The sequence below is a fragment of the Lissotriton helveticus genome, chromosome 11 (genome assembly GCF_964261635.1).
Source record: "Lissotriton helveticus chromosome 11, aLisHel1.1, whole genome shotgun sequence".
NCBI lineage: Eukaryota > Metazoa > Chordata > Amphibia > Caudata > Salamandridae > Lissotriton > Lissotriton helveticus.
This window is the reverse complement of record NC_136072.1, coordinates 45617311-45642186: the sequence shown is the minus strand read 5'-3', so window position 1 is coordinate 45642186 and position 24876 is coordinate 45617311.

Genomic DNA, 24876 nt, shown 5'->3' with positions numbered 1-24876 from the left:
TCTTGCAAAAATGACGCCCCCACCCTAAGTCAGTGCCCGGTGCGGTGGCAATCTTATTGACCAAGCCATACCCCTGTAGAAGGGTGCCCTTTCTTCAGGGAACAGAGTGTTTTGCGTCACTGTACAACAAGGCTGAGCAGTACAAACAGTCCTGCGTTTAGATGCAAAGCCCAGTCTTCTAAGACAGCCAGACTGGGCCATGGATAAAAAACCTAACACCTCCCTGAAGCAGACCTTAACAAGGGGAAGTGTTTATTTCTCCAAAACAAGTGCACAGCAACACATCCTGTGTATGGGATCTTTCTGGAATGTGTCTAGGTGTAGGAATTTCTTTTATCTACATGAAGGGTCTGCCTCCAGTACAAATCATCATCAAAGCTTTATTTCGATATGCAAGATATCATAAAAGCACATACAAAACATAAAAACCACAATTCATAAATGTTACATTTTACAAATTAGGGCACAATAAAAACATTCGTATTACAATAAATAGTTTAAAAGACATATTAAACATTAGCAGCTTTGTGAATATTAAAAATTATTTTAAAACTAGGGTCATCTCGTAGCCTTTAATCTAATTAGCCAAGCCCAGCTCAGAAATTTGGCGACCCCACACACTAAGCTCGTACTAGTGTCAGCCTTGAGTATTCTAAGTGCGGAGGAATGATCCCTGGTTCCGAGCAATAAACACACTGGTTTAAGCCATTTCTTTCTGGGTTTTACATAGGCTGGGTATACAAAGAAGACGTGAGCGATACTTTCAATGACACCTTCACAAAATGGGCAGTCAGGTGAGGTTTGGTACGGGGGCTGCCACTTACAGGTATACTCGTGGAGGGGGAGGTTTCCCAACCTGAACTGGATAAATAAGGATCTGTCTCGCGGTTTCTTGATAAAATCCAGGTAAGGCTCCAAGCGAGGTTTAGGTTTATGCTGTTTAAACGCTTCAATCAACCTTCCTTGGGCTGGGTCCCTTAGATCTTGTTCATCAACCCAATTCCAGTAAACTCGCTTAGTTATTATTATTATTATTATTATTAAAGGCTTTTATATCGCGCTCTATTACTAAAAAAATAGTATCCTGGCGCGTTGAAGGCAGAGCAGACTGGGGGAGCGTAAATAACTAGGAATACAGAAAATAGGGAGGTTTAGACTATAATATTAAAAAGATGGGTTTTAAGACCTTCGGCCTTGGATAAAGGAACTCCGAGCTCCAAATCAATTGGCAAGCCAGTTTCGTGCAGAAGCTTCTTTATATTGCGGATCCAATTAATTTTATGGGCGCCATTAAGATTCATGACCTCTTTCAAACCATCTAAGTACTTTGAGAGCTCTGGGGTCCGCCATAACCTAGCCCAGTATAAGAGAGGCTGTTGCCTGGCTAGGTCCTTAATGGAATGACGACCCAGATCACTCAATAATGCTTTTATGGGAGTGCCCCTAGGAAGGGATACCAGCTCCCTAAGGAACTTATTCTCAGAGGTGATCAGGCTGTTGACGCAATCGAAACCCCACAACTCTGCACCATAGAGGGTGCTGCCCACAGCTTTTGCAGCGTAGATATCCAAGGCAGGAGCAATGGGTTTGGAGTTGGACATACGATGTTCTCCCCCTAGTGCACCAACCACCCTTCTATGATTTAAGACCATTTTATCAATGTGTGGCTGCCACTTTAAGTTTTGTGAAATCCTAATTCCCAGGTAGTCAAATTCTTTTACACGCTCCAGTGGTTCTCCATCGAGAGAGATGGTAGATCTGGAAGACTTACTTGGGTTAAAGTAAAGGAGCTTAGTTTTCAAGGTATTTATGACAAGGCCCCTAAGCTTACAGAACAAACAGAAGCGGTTCAACAACTTTTGCAGACCCACGGGGGTTTTTGAAACCAACAACGTGTCGTCTGCAAAAAGCAAGGTGAGCACTTTATCACCCGCCAAAACCGGAGAATCTGCGTTTATTTCAAGCAAAAAAGAGACCACACCATTCACAAATAACGAAAAAAGTGTTGGGGCTAACACGCAGCCCTGGCGTACCCCTCGGTTCACAGGTATTCTATCAGTTTTTTGGCCTTGGGATCCCATCTAATACGGGCATAGGTGCCGTCATGCATGCGGGCCAAAAGATTTAGGATTGGTAGAGGGATCCCCATCTCCTCCAGGATTAACCACAGGCGGTCTCGAGGAACCAGGTCAAAGGCAGTCTTTAAGTCAATAAATGCCAAATAAAGACCGCCTTTGCCAATGGTAACCACCTTCCAATGGAGGAGTAACAACCTAAATGCTTGGTCAACTGTGCCTGTGCATGCCCTAAAGCCTGCCTGAAAAGGAGAGATGATGTTATTCTCCTCTAACCACAAAAGGATCCTCTCCAGGAGAACCCTGCCAACCAATTTCTGCCCAGCGTCTATGAGACTAATTGGGCGATAGTTGGCAGGATCCTCCCTAGGGCTCTTCTTGTAGATAGGAATCACCTCAGCTGCCTTCCATGAGTTAGGAACAGGTGAACCTGCTAGCAGTGCATTTACCAGAGTAGTAAAGTAAATTGCCCAACCGTCGGGATTGGCTTTAAAAAGATCACCTGGCACACCGTCCTGTCCTGGGGCTTTAGCAGATACTATTTTAGCTATTGCCGTAAGGACCTCTTTTTTGTCAACTCTAGTTGGTACAACCCGCCGGGAGCCAACATCCAGAGCACCGCTCAAATGCCCTGGGACTCCGGGCAGTTCACTCCCACCATAGAGTTTTGAAAAATGTTCAAACGATTCTCTATCTGTAATATGATTTGAAATTTGGTTCGAGTCGCAGCCAGTCAATTTTCTAACTAATGCCCAGAATAAGTTACCATTCTTAGTTTGGCTTGCATCTCTGAGGTTTTCCCAATGGGATTCTTCCCAAGCCTTTTTGGCGGCTATTATAGCCTGTCTATAGTACATCCTGGCCTGCCTGACAGATGCTGGATTAAAATATTTAATGGCAATAATTAGATTTTTTTTCCTCCTTCTACAGTTACTATCAAACTAGTTCTGGGCTGGTTTGATAGTTGCCAGATTATTTTTGGCTGGGACCATAAACAATTTGCCAATCTGATCTATAGTGGCAGTATAGATGGCTTCTACCTCTGCTGGCCCAGCCGCCTCATTACATGCTACCGATAGCCTTACTGTCTGCGCGTCAAGAATACCATCCAGCGCGCTCAGTCTAGGTTCGTCCAGGCAGAACTTGGGCCATTTAAGAAATCTATTACAGTTGGATGGTATAATTTGCTTAGTTATTAGCCCCCCGCTATTTGATGATATACGCTCCCTTCTGTGCCATGGATCTAACAATGTAAGGGACAAGGAGTTATGGTCACTCTCCACCGATGGTATGATGACCATATCCACCACTGACTTGCAAGCCCTCCTGTCTACCATTATGTAGTCAATCCTACTCTAAGACAAATCATATACTAGTAACTCGGTAGGGAGCTTACGTGTTGAAAAAGTGGTAAAAAGGTCACAGCCAAATTCTGGGTCCATGACCATGGCGGTAGTGGAAAGTTTCTACAGTGAGCATGTATTATTGCAGGCCTTCTTGTGCTGGTATTTATATCCACAAAAAAGAGAGGCAACAAACACAATTATTTGCATAAGTAGTTAACTCCAAAATATAACCCGTAGGTCCTTGATATAATTGTAAAGTATTCTTTATTGAGATTCTTCAACCATATTACAAAAAGTGCAGCCAACACGTTTCACCTTACAAAGGCTTCCTCAGGGCAATATCATCAATCCACTGGTTCTAGATTTCGTAAGGCGAAAGTCAACAAAGGTCCAATAAATCTAGATGCCCTTCTTCACAACAGTTTCATTCCAAAAGTATAGTCAGTATGTTTCTCCTTTGTCACTTGAGCGTCGTTGGCTCAAACAACGCTCTGAACCGCAGTCCTGCAGTCAATTTCCACAGCCATGTACGGTATCAACCATCTACATGTCAGAATCTCAATAAAGATATAAGCTACACACTTATATCAAGGACCTACGAGTTATATTTTCGAGTTGACTACTTATGCAAATAATTGTGTTTGCTGCCTCTCTTTTTTGTTTATAAAATCTGAGAATGTATGGTCACTGCGCAGCTGGCCATAGAGGTGGGCAATATGGGGGTATTAATATGAGCGATTACTCCAGGTGGTGCGGCATTGGGTTCCCTGGCTGCCATTTGTTTGTTCAGTATCCTTGTGCTTATACCCGTGTTCTGATCTGTTGACTGGGTAGGAGTGTTCTGATTAACTCAGATACTCTGTCCATCACCACTCCCTTTTTGTACTTAAACCCGTGTTCTGGCATCAAATACTATGGCTGTCAGTTTTCCACACGAGGGGTGCCGGAAGTGACATCATGCACCCTTGGACCCAATGATGTCAGGACTCAATTATTCTCATGAACTTGAACTTTTTCGCATTTATTCATTTTTGTTAACACATAAAAAAGGTGTATCCGTTTTTATACAATTTAGACAACAGAAAAAAATCCAAAATATAATATTTACATCAATGTTTGGAGAAATCTATGGGAACCCCCAGGTACCAGCAACCCCCAAACCACCTCAATCAAAACTCCCAGAGATGTCACCATACATTAATGTATATATATTATATGTTGGATGTTTTTCTGTTGTATACATTGTATAAATACGGATACACCTTTTTTATGTATTAACAAAAATGAATAAATGTTCAATTTCATGAGTATAATTGAGTCATGAGATTTGCGGGGATTCTAATTCTGTGGGCTGTTTTGAGACGTTAGACTCTTTTTGTACACTGGTATGTTTCCCCTGAACCTGCTGGAATATCTGTTTCCTGGGGCCCTCTTTGTTTTTTGTTCGCAAGGGAGTTATGCGACAATTACCAGAGAAGGGCTTTAGCTACGCCCACCTGTTGGGACCAGGAGTACATGTTTTGATTGGGCAGAAGTTATGTGCTTCCACAAAAAAGTGCTTGCACCTGTGATCATGTGGGCTACTTATCCAGCTGTCGAAGCTTGACCTTTTAGGGGCCCATACATGACATTGTAAAGCTATTAAAATGTCTTAGACAACAACAAGGGGGCATATCATCAACACCCGGCGATAATTATCGCTAAGCGCACTTAGCGCTAGGATACTTATCGCCGGGTATCGCTTGTTTTCATCGTGAAGATAGTGCGCTATCAGAAACGCTTATCTCCAGAGCTATAAAAATACCAGAGTTAGCTGCCAAATGTGCAATTATTGCTGGGATTCCAGCGATATTCGCAAAACGTTTGGTGCTACGGAGAAGCGTGGCTCAGTGGTTAGAGGCGGCAGACCCGGAAGCTGAGATCAGCCGTGGACCAGGGTTCGATTCCCCGCCTCGGCGGGTCTTGGGCTCAAAAATTCCACGGACTTGACAATTCTCGCTCCGGTGCCTACTCGACTCACGGGGTCATACTCTGCGACTCTGGGCAATAGCTTGCTTAATCTCCACTACGGCCCCTCGCGGCGGGATGCCTGGCTTTCACCTTGTGAATACCCTGCCGGGGTATCTCACAGGGGAATACCAGGACAGGTTCCCTAAGCAAGTGCCTTGAGACCCCTGGGTGATTTGTGCGCTATATAAATCGAAATACATTTACATTTACGTTGTTGACAGGGTATGGCATACTTAACCATGATATCCACCTTCCATTGGATATCATGGTTAAGTCAAACTAAAAGCAGGCATAAGGAAAGTAGCGATAACCGTGGTTAGCGTTACTTTTCTTATCGATCTGCTTGTTAGCGTGCCGATTGATAATTGGAGAAATGTCGGTTAGCAACATTTCTCCAGTTATTTTTGGCAGGAGTGCCCACTTTGCATCTTATTAGAGATGCAAAGGGATGCCATTAGGGAGGACGCCACGCCATGGAGCCGGTCAACACCTGAACTTGAATTGCCTAAAAGGATCGTAATCTTGAGATTCTCTGTTATCGTGAAAGCAAGTCACTTCCTAGTTATAAGAAGAACCCAAATACCCGTTACTTTGAGATATTTTGAGACTATACTTGTCCTGGATAGAGGACACATAGAAACTGGTGGATGACACTCCACGATACAGGGTGCACAGACATAATATCGACTCCAAAATATCGTTTGGACAGAATATCGAGTCAAAAATATCTTTTGGACAAAATATCGACAGGACAGAATATAGACAGCCAAAATATCGTTTTTAAGGTAAGTGAAGTAATATCGACTGTAAATAATATAGAAAGTGAAAATATGTAAGTATATAATATAGATAGTTAAAACATTTGTTTTTATTTTTAGGGTTCAGGGTCAGTTTTGGGTTTTTGGGTAAAGGGGTATTTTTAGGATTCAGGGTCAGTTTGGGGTTTTTGGGTAAAGGGGTATTTTTAGGGTTCAGGGTCAGTTTTCAGTTTTTGGGTAAAGGGGTATTTTTAGGGTTCAGGGTCAGTTTTCAGTTTTTGGGTAAAGGGGTATTTTTAGGGTTTAGGGTCAGTTTTCAGTTTTTGGGTAAAGGGGTATTTTTAGGGTTCAGGGTCAGTTTGGGGTTTTTGGGTAAAGGGGTATTTTTAGGGTTCAGGGTCAGTTTTCAGTTTTTGGGTATTATTTTATTATATTGTGTTACTATATATATATGTTTTAATAAATATGAAATAAACAAATATTTATTTAACTTTCATTAATTATTTAATTATTATAAGTTAATTTAAGTAATTTTAAGTATATTTTAGTAATTAATTATTAATATTAATTTAATTTAACACTGTTTTTAGTAAATACGATATTTTTTACAACTATATTTTTGTAAACGATATTTTTAACTCAATATTTTTGTACTTACCTGTTTGTAGATAGAAACTCGATATTTTGACTGTCGATATTTTGTCAACGATATTTTTGATGGTCGATATTCTGTCCCTCGATATTATTTCAGTGATCCACGATACAGAATTAATTTGCCCTGAGGAAGTCCGTGAAGGACGAAACGCGTTGGCTTTGGCTACAGATTTTTAAATGAAGATTTAATAAAGAAAGAATTACCACAGGATCACTGATTCCACATTGAAATGATTGATATGTGTATATAAAATTGTATACTTTACTGTATAAGTGTGCCGGACCATTTCTGTACAGAGTGTTTATGTAAGGACAGATTTCTGCCCTGGGAGATTTATGGGACTTTGAATCTCCGGTCCGTGGCACCTTAAAACTGCACAATATAGGACGTAAGATAGGTGCAATCGTCTATAACCCCATTCCCCTGAAGCGCTTCTTTAAAAAGAGATGCAAAGGGAGGCGTAATGAAAAAGGGTCCTAACATGCGATTTTGCATGTTAGCACCCTGTTGTTGATAGGGTGGTCGTTTTATCTCCGCTTTTTTAGCCTTTAAGCCAAAAAAGCAGAGATAAAGCCCTTGCTGATATGCCCCAAGGAATGTTGCACAGTCCAAACATGCAAGCCTGGTCTGTTGTCAAGGAAGCTTCTGAGGATGTGGGTAAACCCCATCCATTGTTGGAACACGACAGACTTCTATAATGAACACATGCATAACAGGAGATTAAAACAGGCGGTAGTGATGGGATGACAGCCCTACAATGCACCCCTGTACTTAGACGCAATCAATGCAGAGTACGCCAATGCTCTGAAAAACACAGTAACCCATGCATGAAGTCACAGCTCCGGACCACTGACCAAACCCTACTAAGGTGTTCATGCCGAAGCACCTCAACGCTCCCACAGGGTCTGATTCTTAGGGATCTGTTCCTCACCCTATGGTCTCAAGTTTGAATTTAGGACAGTCGTCAGCTCTTGGGGTCGGATGCGAGTCCCTCACAGAATGTGGAAGACCCTGTTGCTAGGAGGCCTTCTCTTGTGGTCCTGGGGCAGTCTGTAATTACAGAGCAGTGTCTTGTACACACAGGAGATGTATCTTTGATGTTCTGCAGCCACTAACACTAATACACTCCAATTGGATAACCAAGATAGTATCAAAACCAACTGGACTCCCCAGGGGTAGTGAGGTCAAGCAGTCAAGGCTTACTCTAGAACACACCAGAGACCCACTATGAAAGTTATGTGAGCTTCTTTGGGTGAGTCTGTAAGTTTCCCCTGAATTGTGCCTTCGCCGCATAAGCATGGTACACTGTTGATAATTTATTCCTCTATCGGTGAGTTTCCTTGGGTTGTATTTATGCCACAAAACTTCTATAGAACTCTCTGGCTGCTTTACAGCGTCTCCAGATGCTGTCTTTTATAGCTGATGGATGTTCCCCTTTTTCTTGTGCCTGACAACTGAACAATTCTGATGGGCAGGGTCTCTTACTGCTGTTAGGTTCTTTCAGGGTACAACTTGTGAGCCCTTTGCTGGCTCATTTTAAGCTGCCATGCACCACACACACACCTTTGCACCATAGTCTAATGTGTAAGCGTTCTGTTAAGCAAAGGTTTTGTACTGGAAGGGGACCCTTTCATTAGCATAACTGTGCTTAAAAATTGTTGTCACTTTGTGTGCGGTGCATGACAACACACATGCAAAGTAGGAAAAAAGTGTTCCACTGTCCCACCTGCCTTGGGGCATCATAATTGTTTGTCGTATATCCCTGTCTACTAATGTTACTAGATAGTTATTTGCGTCAATCTCCATGGGTGGTTGCATGACATCGTTCACACACCACCTATGGTACTGCCCCTTAATGCAAAGTAATGCTTATTGCTACGTTGAGTTACTTTAGGTCACTTTCAAGCGCAGATGGTAAATGCCACCACAATATTTGGTAACTTTTGTTACACTGTTACTAATTTCAGACAACTACACCTTTTTCCACCATGCCCTCCCTAAAAGGACACCTAGGAGCCGATGCATATCCGAGCAATCACAAACCCATCATGTGATGAAGCGCTACATAAATGCAATGCACCAGTGGCAGCGATAACAACTGCCACTGCCATACATTAATGTATATATTATATTTTGGATGTTTTTCTATGGTGTGCAGTCATAATATCGAGTCTTTTATTTCGACTGGACAGAATATCGAGTAAAAAATATAGAATGGACATAATATCGACTAGACATAATATAGACAACAAAAATATCGACTAGAGAAAATTAATATCTAATAGAATGGACATAATATCGAATCAAAAATATAGAATGGACATAATATCGACTAGACATAATATAGACAAAAAAATATCGAATTTAAGGTAAGTTAATAATAATTTTTATTTTTTGTGTAATATAAGTCTGTAGCGGGTTGTGGGTTTATAGGGGAATAGGGTGGGAAGTAATTTAATTCTAATTAATTAAATATGTTAATTTATTTATTGATATTTATCTAGAATTAATTGTTAATTAATTATTAATTGGTAATTAATTAAAATATAATTGGTAATTAATTATAATTGATTAATTGATAAATATTTTAATTTTAGTAATTTATTTTCTGTAGCGGGTTGTGGGTTTATAGGGGAATAGGGTGGGAAGTAATTTAATTATAATTAATTAAATATGTTAATTTATTTATTGATATTTATTTAGAATTAATTGTTAATTAATTATTAATTGGTAATAAATTAAAATATAATTGGTAATTAATTATAATTGATTAATTGATAAATATTTTAATTTTAGTAATTTATTTTCTGTAGCGGGTTGTGGGTTTATAGGGGAATAGGGTGGGAAGTAATTTAATTATACTTAATTAAATATGTTAATTTATTTATTCTTATTTATTTGGAATACATTGTTAATTAAATAATAATTGGTAATTAATAAAAATATGATTGGTAAATAATTTTAATTGATTAATTGATAAATATGTTAATTTCATTCATTTATTTTCTGTAGCGGGTTGTGGGTTTATAGGGGAATAGGGTGGGAAATAATTTAATTCTCATTAATTAAATATGTCATTTAAATTATTGGTATGTATTTTGAATTAATTGTTAATTAATTTTTAATAGGTAATTAATTAAAATATAATTGGTAATTAAAATTAATTTATTAATTTTTAAATTGTAAATTAATTTATTGTTAATAGGTAATTAATTAGTATGAGTAGGCAATTTTTATAATTAAATAATTTTATTTTGTATTTATAAATAAATATTTAATATTTTTTATACACTTTTTAAATATTTTAATTATTTGTAATTGGCATTACTATTTATCTTATTTATAACTATTTGTGAAGTATTTACTTTCCCTACTATTGCACTCTCTGAAGTTGGAATAGTAATTTTAACCCCTACGCTATCCAACACTTTCCCTACTGTTGCACCCACTGGAGTGGGTATGCAACGTTTACAACGCAACTTTTACTATGCACTACCATTACAACGAAACTTTTAAAACGCAAAAACTTTTACAACGCATACATTTACAAAGCATGTTTTTACAACGCAGATACCTTTACAACGCATACCATTACAATGTAAGTATTGGTAAGTATATAATTATTTTTAAAATGTTATATGTTTGGGATTTTGGGTAAAGGGGTATTTTTAGGGTTCAGGGTCAGTTTTCAGTTTTTGGGTAAAGGGGTATTTTTAGGGTTCAGGGTCAGTTTTCAGTTTCGGGGTAAAGGGGTATTTTTAGGGTTCAGGGTCAGTTTTCAGTTTTTGGGTAAAGGGGTATTTTTAGGGTTCAGGGTCAGTTTTCAGTTTTTGGGGTAAAGGGGTATTTTTAGGGATCAGGGTCAGTTTTCAGTTTTTGGGGTAAAGGGGTATTTTTAGGGTTCAGGGTCAGTTTTCAGTATTTGGGGTAAAGGGGTATTTTTAGGGTTCAGGGTCAGTTTTCAGTTTTTGGGTAAAGGGGTATTTTTATGGTTCAAGGTCAGTTTTCAGTTTTTGGGTAAAGGGGTATTTTTAGGTTTCAGGGTCAGTTTTCAGTTTTTTGGGGTAAAGGGGTATTTTTAGGGTTCAGGGTCAGTTTTCAGTTTTTGGGTAAAGGGGTATTTTTAGGGTTCAGGGTCAGTTTTCAGTTTTTGGGGTACAGGGGTACTTTGTAAAAATAAAGTAAAATTACATTTAAATTAAATTTATTTAATAAAATTAAATTATATTATAATATTTTTTATTAATTTATATTCAAAAAATTATTATATACTTACCAATACTTACGTTGTAATGGTATGCGTTGTAAAGGTATATGCGTTGTAAAATCTTGCGTTGTAAATGTATGCGTTGTAAAAGTTTTTGCGTTGTAAAAGTTTTGTTGTAATGGTAGGCGTTGTAAAAGTATGCGTTGTAACGTCATACATCCCTGGAGTGGGAATAGTAATTTTAACCCCTACGCTATCCAGCGCTTTCCCTACTGTTGCACCCACTGGAGTGGGAATAGTAAATTTTACCTCTACGCTATCCAACACTTTTGCTAATGTTGAACTCACTATAGTTGTAACAATAAATTTTAACCATTTTCTATGCTACGCTAAAAATGTTATATATGTTTATTTAATAATATGTTTTTTTTATATATATATATATATATATATATATATATATATATATATATATGTATTATTTTTGGTGATATAATTTTTTTAATTATATAAATTATTTATTAAAATTACATTTTTTTATTAATTATTTCTAAGTTTATATTAAATATATTTATTACTATATTAGTTTTAACTTAATTTTAAGACATTTAAAAAAATCGATATTTTGACAGTCTATATTTTTGTAAGACGATATTTTGGTACTTACCTGTTTGAAGATAGGGAGTCGATATTTTGTCAATCGATATTTTTGACTCGATATTTGTGTATCTCGATATTTGTGACGTCGATATTATGTCAGTGATCCTTTTTCTATTGTATACATTGTATAAATACGGATACACCTTTTTTTATGTGTTAACAAAAATGAATAAATGTTCAATTTCTTGAGAATAATTGGGTCATGAGATTTGTGGGGATTCTAATTCTGTGGGCTGTTTTGAGGCGTTAGGCTCTTTTTGATATATTATTTTATATATTGTTTATTTTTAGTTACCAGGCAGGGTTTGTTCTTTTTGTACACTGGTATGTTTCCCATGAACCTGCTGGAATATCTGTTTCCTGGGGCCCTCTTTGTTTTTGTTTGCAAGGGAGTTATGCGACAATTACCAGTGAAGGGCTTTAGCTCCACCCCCCTGTTGGGAGCCAGGAGTACATGTTTTGATTGGGCGGAAGTTGTGTGTGCCGGACTGGGAACCAAAACCGGCCCTGGTAAAGTGCTTGGCAGCCAGCCCCCCATCTCTCCCACGGTGGGGGGTTGGGGGTGCGACCGTGCTCTTTGCCAGGGCCGGTTTCGTCCCCCAGGGGCCCAAAACCGTCCCCCACCCATGCTGCGCACCGGGGGATTGCCCGGTGCTCGCAATGGCCAGTCCGGGCCTGGCTTTCACAAAAAAAAGTGCTAGCAGCTGTGATCATGTGGTCTACTTATCCATCTGCCTAAGCTTGAACCTTTAGGGGCCCATACATGATATTGTAAAGCTGAGCTCGTCATGAGCACGGATGGGGTTAAAAGAAGCACAATTTTCTGCACGTATCCACTTTAAAAAATAAATGCAGACAGAAAGCACATTATTTTCTGTCTGTATTTATCCGGAAAAATACGTAAACTGGAAACCAGGGAGCCTTATTTATAATGCATCTTTACAGACAAATATCACTTCCTGACTGGGCAACGAACTCTGTACTGGCGGCATTACTGACACTGGCAGCTAGCTGCACGAGTAACAAAGTACTTTTAATCTGTCAGCAATTTAAATGTTTCCAAGTTTTAATTATTTATGGAATTTATAAACGCATAATTAATATTTTATTATGATCCTATGGTTTTAATCAAAATTTTGTATTGCAATGGTTTCCAGTAACTAGGCAAATGTAATAAATACAAATACTCTTAACGCGCCTCAGCCTGTCATGCACAGGGTGACCCTCGGACCATGGCGCCCTGGGCGGTGGCACTGGTTGCACCGCCCTAAAGCCAGCAATGGGAGCTGGTACTTAAGTCCTTGTGTGCCCAAGCTGGGTTGATGGCAAACTGTAGTCCCACTTCTATGTCTGTAGCATGTTCCGATTTTGAGTTTTTAGAAATAAAGGGGCAGATTTAAAATTACTGGCGCGGGGGGGCGTGGCTAGCGCCCGCAGGAGATGGCGGCGTCTCTGTGACTCTCCCGGGCAGTGGCGGTGACGGAGGGCATGGCGTGACTCCTTCTGGCGATTTGTGATGCCAGAACCGCGGGTCTAATTATCCGAAGGCATGCTGAGTCAGAATAGCCCACTACATGGAGCCTACGAGGTCTAGAGGGTCTGTTTCCATACTCCGAGCTCTCTGTGGAACCTGGTGAGCTTGCAGCCATTTTCCGGTCCCCGCTGACGGAGCCTCGCTCCTAGTGGTATTCCGGTTTCCTCACGCTGCTGTGAACAGCTTCTCTGGCTATTTCTTCCCTCCTGTTCAAGCGCTTGACTGGCCCAATTTTATGTGGAAAACTAACTCTGCATGCGCAGCTTCTTCAGTGCCATCCTACGTATTAGCTCAGCTCTAAGGTGACGCAGCTGCCATTTAATGAGCCCCGCTGACGGAGCTCGGCTCCTAGCGGTAGCTCGGTGTTTTTGCTGAGGGCTGCGCGCTTGACCAGCTCTACCTATTTTCTATTGCTGCCTATTTGAGAGATGGTCCCTTCTGTCTTTTGCTGCCACATGTTAATTTTCCTAAAATGTAACTCATCTAAATGAACGGTTGAGGCTATTCCTTATTTCTTCGTCACAGCAGCCTGTTTCATTTCATAACACAGCCTCTGAATTTCACATGAGGAGATCGTTTACTTATGATTCATCACTTCCTCTGCACTGCTTCAAGCCTCAGCTGGTTTTCTATCAATGTTCAATTTTCTGGCTACAGCCTTGATGGTTATTTATGCATTAGCCTGTGTTTAATGCTTCACCTTCATTTTTATTCCTGACTTTTTGACGCCTTTTATTTCATATCCATTCCAGTTGATGCTTGTTTTTTTTTCTACATGCTTACTGACTTTTATTACAGCCAATTATTTGTATTGTTCCTCACAGTTTCTTTCTGCATGGTTTACCACACTGCAGTTTCTGCACAATGTTCTCATGAGTATTTGCATGCATGTTTTTCCTCGCATCCTTTTTTATTATGCAATGGTTGGCTTTTGTCTTAAATGTTTGCGATTTGCCCTCTGATTACATTATGCTGTGTTTTGTAATGTATTACCATGTGCATAGTAGGATTTAGATTTCATTCTATCTGCATAAGTGGCACTTGCATCCTCACTCTAACTTATTGCTTCATCATTGTACTTCTTGCATATCTCTGTAAGCAGGAATTCTGATATTACATTGGATTTTCTATAGTTTTATTACATTTACAGTGTCCTGTGAGGTTTACTATTTTTTTTTTTTCGCTCCCAACTTGTGCTTTTTTGAACTCACTCTCTCCTTAATGGGCAGATTATCTAAGGATTTGCATAAACCCTCATCCTCTTCACGCAAATTCCTAATTCATACGAGCTCCAGATATCAGTGCCTTGCAATGGAGGATTCGTTGGAGTCCTCTTCTAAACATTCATCATCATCGTCAAATCCGTCCATGTCTGCAGCTATTAAAGGCCCTATGAAAAGGTTAAAAAAAGATCCTCCCTCTCCTCCAAAGCAGCCCAACTTGGCCACTATGGATATCCTATTGGAGGAAATAAGGGCGCTGCGCCCTTTCATTGATGAGACCAGAGCCACGCTCCAAACGATCACGGACAAATTACTAACTGTAGACGGACGTGTTACCCAATTGGAGCAAGATGTTACTTCTTTAAGTTCGTCTGTCTCTAAGGTTGACCCGTTGTGTGCGCAGGTTTCAGTCATGCATAAACAACTCGAAAATTTAGAAAATCGCAATAGAAGAAACAACCTACGAATTTACGGGCTTCCGGAGGGGACAGAGGGGTCGGACCCCTTGGTGTTTTTCAAGACCTTCCTACCAAAAGTCCTTTCATTACCTGATAGCACCACTCTCAATATACAGAGGGCACACCGTCTGGGCTCACCTCAAAATGCAATGTCCACCTCGGTTGCCAGGAAGCCAAGGGGAGTTATCATTTACTTCCTTGAATATACTGATTTGCTCAAAATTTTATCAGCTGCAAGAGCCATGAAGCGAATTATATGGTCAGGCAATCCTCTTTTCTTGTCTCAGGACTATGCCAAGGTTGCCGCTGATAGGCGCAAGGAATTCTTGTCCCTACGTCCTCAATTGCGCTAGCTTGGAGCACGTTATGGTTTGTTCCATCCTTGTCTTCTTAGGGTGACTCTTAATAACAAAACCACAACTTATGAGGATCCATTGAAGCTGAAGAGTTTTCTCAATTCCCACAGTTCTACTGCGATGGATGTTGCTTCTGCGTCTCATTTTGCTTGATGCTCCTTATTGTTGACTTAAGGTTTTATTCACATGTACTTACTGCTTCTAATTGTTAGCTCTTAGGTAATGCTTTATCTTGGGTTATATTCTAGTTTCTAGTTGTTAATGGTTTTCATATGTTCTTTTATTTCCATTTCTATAGATCATTGCCCCGTGTGTTCTTTCTTCCCTAATTTTACTCCTGGAGTTTGCCGAGTCGTCTCTCCTTCCCGCCCTCCCTTCCGAGTTACAGTCCCGTCATTGTCCTATGTGGTCTCCATCCTCCCTACCCGTACGTGTCCTGGATGTTCTGTAAGTCATTTTTCTTCCTTCATATCTTTCTTACAAATATTTTTCTTTTCTTGCTTTTTTCTCCTTCTCGTCCCTTGGATTCCAATCTTTTTTCAATTTTTCCTCTTCTCCTATTTCTTCCTGGATGATTTCCTGTTTTCTCTTCTTTTCTCTTGTATTCTTCATACTCTTGTGTCCGTTATCATTTGCTCTTTCATTTGTTTTAATTGTTATTGAGTACAGTTTTTTTTCCATAGGTTACTATATTGAATGCTATCTCTTGTTTATTCTCAATTTTTTCTGCATACAAACATGTTGTATTATACATTTTTCATATATTCCCACTTTAAGAGTTCTCCGTCTTTTATTCTTCATACTTTGTTTTGATTGTTATCCATTCATTGTTGATACCCTTATATTATTGCTTTGCCTTAACCAGCTTAATATGTATTTTTTTTGTCTTGTTGAATGCCTTTAAAAATTGTTTCATGGAACGTTAGAGGTTTGCACTCCCCCATAAAGAGGCAGAAAGTCTTAACACACTTGGCCAAGCTTAAAACAGACATTGCTTGTTTACAAGAATCACACCTCTCACCTGAAGAATCTGTCAAACTTAAAAGAGGTTGGGTAGGGGAGGTCTTCTTTTCCCCAGGTGACGGAAAGCGTAATGGGGTCCTCATTTTATTTCATATATCCCTCTCAGTCAAGATAGCTGCTAACTCAGCAGATCAGCTTGGTAGATGGGCCTTGGTTAAATCTGGTGTAGATAATACTCCAGTTTCACTTCTAAACGTATATGCTCCAACTACAGGGGACGCTTCTTTTTGGTCGTCGTTATCTCCTCACATTACCCAACATTATGAGGACAATTTCATCCTGGCGGGAGATTGTAATGAAGTTTTTGACCCCTTTCTGGATAGGCACTCCACCAGCACATATACTCCCCATAAATCACATAAAGCTTTCAAACAATTCATTCATCAGTTTAAACTTATTGATGCTTGGAGGTTATGTAATCCCACTCTAAGAGAGCACTCTTTTTTTCTCTCCACCTCACCAAACTCAATCTCGTTTGGATTACTTTTTTATCTCGCATCATCTTTCTCAGTCTTTGTTTGCATCTGACATTGGTTCTATTTTGATATCGGATCACGCTCCAGTTTCCATTCACCTTGATATCTTGCAGAAATCGCCCCTCACTAGGAAATGGCGCTTCAATACTTCTCTGCTTCTTGATTCCGATTTTGTTTAATTCTTCACTGCCTTTTTTCATGACTTTTTCTTACGTAATGAATCCAACGAGGTGCCTTTTCCTGTTGTGTGGGATGCCTTTAAGGCATCCGCTAGAGATTCTATTATTGGGTATGTTTCCCACAAACGTAAGAAAACAGAGCAAATCACCAATGAGCTTTTCTCCAAGATCAAGAAATTGGAACATTCCTATTTTGCTTCTAAATCCAAAGAATGTTTAAATGAGCTCATTGCTACTAAACTGCAATTTAATAAAGATACCACAAATAATGCTTCCAATTATTTATTACGTTCCAGTGCTAAATTCTACGGGGGTCAAAATAAGGCAGGCAAATTGTTGGCAAATTATTTGAAAGTTAAAAAGAATAGGACTAATATAGATAATATTTATAGTCATGATTCTGTTTTGAGACACAAAGATGAAGACATCTTAAAGGAATTTCTTCAATTTTACAAAACACTATATTCTTCTGAGGCAACCTCTATGACCCAGGATATCTGCTCCTACTTTTCTGATATTGAGTCACCTTTCGCTACCCCTCCTGACCTTTCTCCATTAGAATCAGATCTAACTCAGAAAGAACTTCTTGGTGCTTTGAAATCTCTTAAAAAAGATAAGGCCCCGGGTCCAGATGGTTTTACAGTGGAATTTTTTCTTCATTTTTCGGCATTACTAATCCCAAAATTACGTTCACTAATTTCCAATTTTCTAGATTCTGGTTCTTCAGGTTCCTTTTCTGACGCTCTCATTTGCATCCTTCCCAAACCAGGCAAAGACCCACAGTACTGTGAAAATTATAGACCTATTTCTCTAGTGAATATTGATTACAAATTTTTTTCTAAAACTTTGGCCCTTCGTTTACAATCCTTTTTGCCAGATCTATTGGGGAAAGAGCAGTCTGGTTTCATCAAAGGGAGACTGCTTTCCGATAATACTAGATTGTTCTTTGATATTCTCTCTAAGACTTCACATTCTTCTCACTCTATCGCTGCAATTGCTTTAGACGCGGAAAAGGCTTTTGACAGAGTTGAGTGGTTGTATCTTTTTCAGACGTTGAAGTGGTTCGGCTTTGGCCCAAAAATGTCAACCCTGATCTCTATTCTATATTCACATCCTAGAGCCGCTATTGCGGCGAATGGTGGTATTTCTTCCTATTTTTCTCTTGGTCGAGGGGTTCGCCAGGGATGTCCCCTTTCGCCTTTCTTATTCAATCTTGCCTTAGAGCCATTCCTTTTGTGAATTCGCCAAAATACTGCCATAAAGGGCTTTACGTTTCAGCAGTCCACAATTAAAATGGCGGCGTATGCGGATGATGTTTTATTATTTTTGTCTGCGCCCACGACTTCGTTACCTGCTTTTTTATCTGAAGTCAATTAATTTGCCTTTGTCTCTGGCTATAAATTAAATAAAGATAAGTGCGAGATCTTACCCTTGACTAAATTTACTTCTAAATCGGATTTCATTACTTCCGGTTTCACGTGGAACCCTAACTGTATCAAATATTTGTGTTTCCACTTTACTCCTACTCTCTCAGGTACGGTTTCGCGTTGCATGGAAGATTGTTTAAAAAATTGACGGACCTCACCACAAAATGGCATCCTTTATATTTATCCTGGTGGGGCAGATTGGACACTATCAAAATGATGCTTTCCCCCTTGGTTTTATTCATAATTTCCAACATTCCATTCTCCATTCCTTGATCTCATTTCAAGAAAATTAATTCCATCTTATCCTCATTCCTGTGGGGACGTAAAAAGGCTCGCATGTCTATATTTAAATTAGCGCGCCCAAAGGAAGAGGGTGGGGTGAAGTTCCTGAATTTTTCTTTATATCACAAATCCTTTCTATTAAACCAGGCTTCTAGATGGCTTGACGATTCTTCCACATTCTCTCCCTTGTGGACAACGCTAGAATTGGCATATATCTCTCCCTTTTCTTTTCCGGAATACCTTTCTTTTTCTCGTCCACCGCAGTCTATCTCCACTCCAATCCTCAAATACACCTCTAAAATTCTGCCATCTCCGTTAATTTCTTCCTTTTTTGGACAACCTATTTGGCATAACTCATCGATTTTAATAAATAATAAACCATTTTTTTGGAAGTCTTGGAGAACTCGGGGTGTCATATGGGTGCATCAAATATTTCAGCAGTCTCGTATTGTTTCTTTTTCAGAAGCTATGTCGTCTTTTCATCTTCCTTCTTCTTTTCGCGCTAAGGGGTCATTAGGATGGCGGATTTCCTGCATACTCCGGGCCGGCGGAAGCCACCGCCGGCCCGGAGTATGCGGGAAATCCGCCGAGGAGGCCTGAAAGACCCACCGCCAAATCAGGATGGCTGGTGGGTCTCCCAATCCGTCCGCCGCTTTTCCACCGTGGTCGGAAGGCGACCACGGCGGAAAAGCAATAACATGGCTGGCGGTGTCTATCAGACACCGCCAGCCATATTAGGATGCAGGGTGAGTCATGCTTTTCCGCGGCGGCTTTTCCGCCGTGGAAAAGCATACGGACAGTCACTTTGGGGGCCCGTTGCGGGCCCCCTGGGTGAAGGTTGCGTGGGGGGTGCACATGGGGGGTACCTATGGTACCCCCCTGCCCTTGCGTGCACGAAGCGGCAGGCACCACGCGGTGCCTGCCGCTTTGTGCATGCAAATGCACACCTTTCGTTTTTTGCATTGCGGCGGATGCTGCTTCAAGCAGCATCCGCCGCAATGTAAAACATACAGGATGTGACCGCCAGGGTGGCGGTCACATCCTACTTGCTATGGAGGGACCGCCGCTGCCCATGCGGACGGTCCCTCAAACTCAGGGGTGGCGGACGGACGCAAGTCCGTCCGCCATCCTAATGACCCCCATAGTATCTTAAATTAATACAAGCACTTAAATCAGCATATGAAGTGCACATCACGTTGCCCTCCACGTTACCTCAGGAGTCTCATATCATATCTCAATTGCGCACTCTACTTATCAGAGGGACTAGGGCATCCAGGATTTATTCTTTGCTACATGCTCCAGCATCACCACGCACAAAGACTAAAGTGGAGGAGGCATGGGAAGTAGACATTTTTATCTCATGGTCTGTTGAGTTGTGGGATAAGCTATGGTTAAGGTTACGGAAATCCTCAAGGGCTGCAAATACTGTTCAGACTTTGTTTTTTATTTATAATCGCCTCTTACTTTCCCCACTTATTCTTAGTAAAAGACATCCTGACTTGTCTCATACATGCTGGACTTGCTCTGCACCTGATGCTGATTTGTTACACTTGCTTTTCAATTGCACTCGGTTCACACGTTTTGTGTTAAGGTGTGGTCTCAAATTAATAATATCTTGTCCACTACACACCCGTTTCATGTATCTCATATTTTTTTAGGTAGTATCTCCCCCATTTGGGATCACTGCACTTTCAGCATAAAAATAATTGACTTGCTCATTGCAGTCGCTTTTCAGCAGATTACCAAGGCTTGGAAGGATCTCACTAAACTCTCGTATCAGGCTTGGTGGTACGCTGTATGTTATAATCATAGGCTGGATACAACGTTTGTTTATCCACTCGCTTTGGCTCCAAAACGAAAACAGTTGTGGGACCCAGTCACCTCCTTTTTTGATACTTGTGCTCTCCGCTCTCTGCCTCAATCCCCCTTTCAACAGGAAGTTGCTAAACCTCCTTGAGTTCCCTTCATTGTTTTATCTACTTTATATTATCAAATATTCTACCATTCTTTAGTATATCAATACATCAATATTTGTTGCATATTTCATTATAGCTGGTTATTTATATGATTTCTTCTTTTTGAATATTTCTTTATTTATTCTATTGTATACTTTATCTTTACATTGTTGTTTTTAATTTGTATACGTGATTTATATGACTGTTAATAAACTATATACTGAACTTAAAAAAAAATTACTGGCGCATCCCTGCAAATTAGCAGGGATGCGCCAGTTATTGTGCGCCGCAGCTCCGCCAACCATGATGCGCCGCTTTTACAATGCGGCGCACCATGGGGCAAAAACGGCACAGATGCGTCATGCATCTGTGCCGTAAAGGCGGCGCATTGCTGGAGTTGCGACACGGCTCCAGCAATGCTCTGGGGGGCCTATTCTTCTAATGCCGCGTCAATCCTTACGCCTGCTTCAAGCAGGCGCAGGGTTTTGACGCAACATTGGCCTAAAAGTGACTGAGTGAAATCTTGTAGATTTCACTCAGCCACTTTTAGGAGGAGTTCCTGCGCAGGAACACCCCCCCCCCCTCCCCCCCCCCCCGCTGCGCCGGGACGCCTCCTTATGGCGCAGGGCTTTACAACATGGCACATCTCCCAGATGCGTCACGTTGTAAATACCCCGCACCATGGTGCATCTTTTGCGCCGCCGCTGCATCACAAAAGTGACGCAACGGCGGCGTAAAAGAGGCGCAAGGGGCTTGTAAATCTGCCCCGTAGTCACCCTCGATAAAATAGCATCCCATTATGTAGCCTGGCCCAGCACAGCACCTCAGCCCAGCTAAGCGTATCCCTTCTTTAATTTGACAGCCGCTTCAATAAAGGCTCAATTTAGAAAGGGGAAACACTTCCAAATTGTTGCAGTTTGCAAACTAATTTTTCTCCCACCTCTCCAAGTTAACGAGGCCCAGCTTCCTGTTCATGGGAGTTGTGTACACAGAGAGCTGAGCGCCACGCGACCGTGCAGCGCGTCTTGGCGCTCACTGGGCCCGGTGTCTCCTGGGCAGTGCACACTGGCTCATTCACAGGCCGGCAACTGGCAACAACAGAGCCCCAGTCTTCCCAGGTACCCCCGGGGGGGGCTGGCAGCAACTACCCCGGGCACAGCCATCTCTTTTAAATGGATGCAGGCAGAGGGCAGAGAATTAAATCCACAGTGTGTGTGATAAAGTCAGGTAAATACAAATAAAAGGATAACTTGTAAACAGAAAGGTCAGGGAGAGGGGGGCTGGTTTGATGGATAGGCATGCCCCCTCCCCTCATTCCCCTTTTATCTCCCTTATTCATTAAAAAGGCTCTTTGCCAACACGCGGGAACTCGCTCACAAAGATTGCTCTGTGAGTGAGTGTGATTTATTCCTCTCCTACTGTTGAATTTTGGGAGAAAATCACACCTACGCATGGAAAAAAGCAGGGTGTGAATATGGGCCCGCCCCCTTTTGCCCTCTGCCCCTGCCGTGCCATACCCGCCTTCGAGTTCGCTGCCTCATGCCAGTCGAGTCGCTTTCAGAGAGCTTGTTTCAGGTGTGCAGCTCACATGGTGCCACCACGTCACATTGTATGGTATTGTATTGTAATTGCATTTCTATAGAGCTTACTACCCCTGACGAGGCGTTGAAGCGCTTTTTTCAGCGAGCAGCACGCTCCTCCGGAACCCATAAAGGATTAGTGGTGAATTAGTATAGTGAATTGTGAAAGTAATTTGAGTGATGGATATGTTAGTCAGTTATTTGGATTAAGAAGGATGGTGGAAGGATAAAAGATGGAAAAGGTTTGCATTTATATAGCGCCTGCTACCCCTGATGAGGTGTTGAAGCACTTTTTTGGTGAGTAGCGCGCTAATCCAGGACCCATAAAGAATTAGTGGTGAATCAGTATAGTGGAATATGAAAGTAATTTGAGGGGTGGATATGTTTGTGTGCTAGTGTAGTAACATCGAAAAGGATATTGGGCTAGTTGTAGGTAAACAGGATTTACCGATTCTAAAATACCGAATTTTACCGATTAGGTATTTTAGAATCGATAAATGCTATGTAGGTAATAATTCTGTAAAAATTACCGAATCTGTAAGTTTCGGTAATTACCAAATCGATATTTACCGATTCGGTAATTGCCATTACCTCATCGTCCCTCCCTCGCTTCCCTTCCTTACGAAATTGAGGCATCCCTGCCTCACCAGACACCCGTACCCACGTGATTTGTCACGTGGGGACTATATATAGCCCCCAGCCCCCTCATACCTCCTGTTTTTTTCTGTCTCACCACTGTGAGACGCGCGTCCCACGCGCTGGCCGTTCTGCGGAGCTGCGGTCATTTTCTCTTTCTTGAGGGCTTCTCCCTCACTTACTATCGCCTTCCTGGGTCTGGCGGCGCCGTCCTGGTGTATGCAAGCCTTCCCCACCGCGTTGATGTTTTTGCGGTGCACTTCTCGGCGGCTGGGCGGTCAGGTTCCGGGTGACGGAGTCACCGGCCCTGAGTGGCTGGGGCTGTGGTTCCGGTTCGGATGACCGGAATGGAGGTGGCGGCTGGCGGATGTGCTGTAGCTTCTCGGCTGGCTGTTTCCGATGCTCCCATGCGGTAGGGGCCTCGTTTGGGGTCGTTTTTTATACATTTTCATGTTTTTGATGATTGGTTTCATTGTCTGCGAGGCTTCTTTATTGGTTGCCTCGTGTATCCTTTGTTTCTATTGGTTTTCTCCCGGCTGGGGCTGTGTTACACTTTATTTAAGGGCTTGCCTCGGCTTTCTGCCCTGTCAGTTTCACTATGGCTAAACGGACTTCGAAGCGCTTGAGGGTTTTGTCCTCCTCTGATGAGGATGATGAGGTGCCTGTCCCGGCTCGTAGGACCAGGTCCCAGGGTCCGGTGGATTCTTCTGCCCTCCTGTCTGCTTCTGAGGTGCAGTCCATGATTGAGGCTGCTGTGTCTCGTGCTTTGGAGGCGAGGGGTGCTAGGCCACGGCGCAGGTCTTCTCGTGTTGCGGGGGGTCCGGTGGACTCTCCCTCTGAGGACTCGTCTTCTTCTTCGGACTCTGCCATGCCTTCTACATCTTCGGGGAAGTTTGTGCGTAGGGAGGAGGTGCCTGCTATTCTCCAGCACATCAGGGAGAACTTGGGGTTTTCTCCTTTTTCTGCTCCCATGGGGTCCGAGGACATTTTTCCCCAATATGTTAAGCCTCCTGAACTCGCTATGCCCTTTCATGGCCGCATCAAAGACTTGATTTCGGGGGAATGGCGGGACCTTGTGCGCTCCTCTGTTCCTCGCTTTTTACAAAAGCTTTATTCCCTGGAGGAGGGGGAGGTCTCTCTTCCTCACTCTGTGGAGGTGGATGCCATGTTGGCCACTCTTATTGGGCGCACTTCTATTAATCCTGAGGATTGTTCGCCTTCGGATGCCACGGATAAGAAGGTGGATGGTGCGCTGAAGAAGGCCTTTTCCGCTGGGAATTTGTCTTTACGTGCTGGCATCTACTCTGCGTATGCGGCGCAGTCTTTGGTGTCTGACTTTGGCAAGCTGGCCACGGCTGTTCAGGAGGAGTCGGACTGCTCTGGCTTGCTTGTCCACATGGAGCAGCAGGCTAAGCTCTTGGCTGACGTCTCTTCGGATGTTCTTCGCTCTGCGGCCATGGCCTCTGGCTCCTTGGTTTTGGCTCGTCGGAACTTGTGGATGCGTGACTGGAAGGCTGATTCTTCGGAGAAGTCCTCACTCCTTAAGATTCCCTTTGATGGCAAATTGCTCTTTGGTGACCAGCTGGATAGTATGGTCACTAAGGCATTCAAGGACCGTAAGCAAGCTCTGCCTTACAAGGGCAAGGCGTCTGCCTCTGGTTCTCGCCGTTTTTGGAATCCTGCTCCTTCCTCCTCTGCATCTTTTCAGTCTTCCCGCCAGTCCTCCAGGAACTTTTCTGCTCGTCAACGCCATTTCAGGCCCAGGAAATCTTCGGCCTTGCCTGGTCCCAAGCTTCCGGCGGATACCTTCAAGAGGAAGTCCTGACGTCGACTGTGTTTCGCCCTCAGGTCCTGTGGGCGGGAGGCTGATGTCTTTCCTGGACGCTTGGCTGCTGGATGTGAGGGATCGCTGGGCATTGACTATTGTCAGGAGAGGCTATCTTATCGACTTTGTCGCCGTTCCGCCCGGCTGGGGCACCATCCTTACTCCTATCCCCAAGTCTCCGTCCAAGCGGGAGGCTCTACTGGAAGGGGTA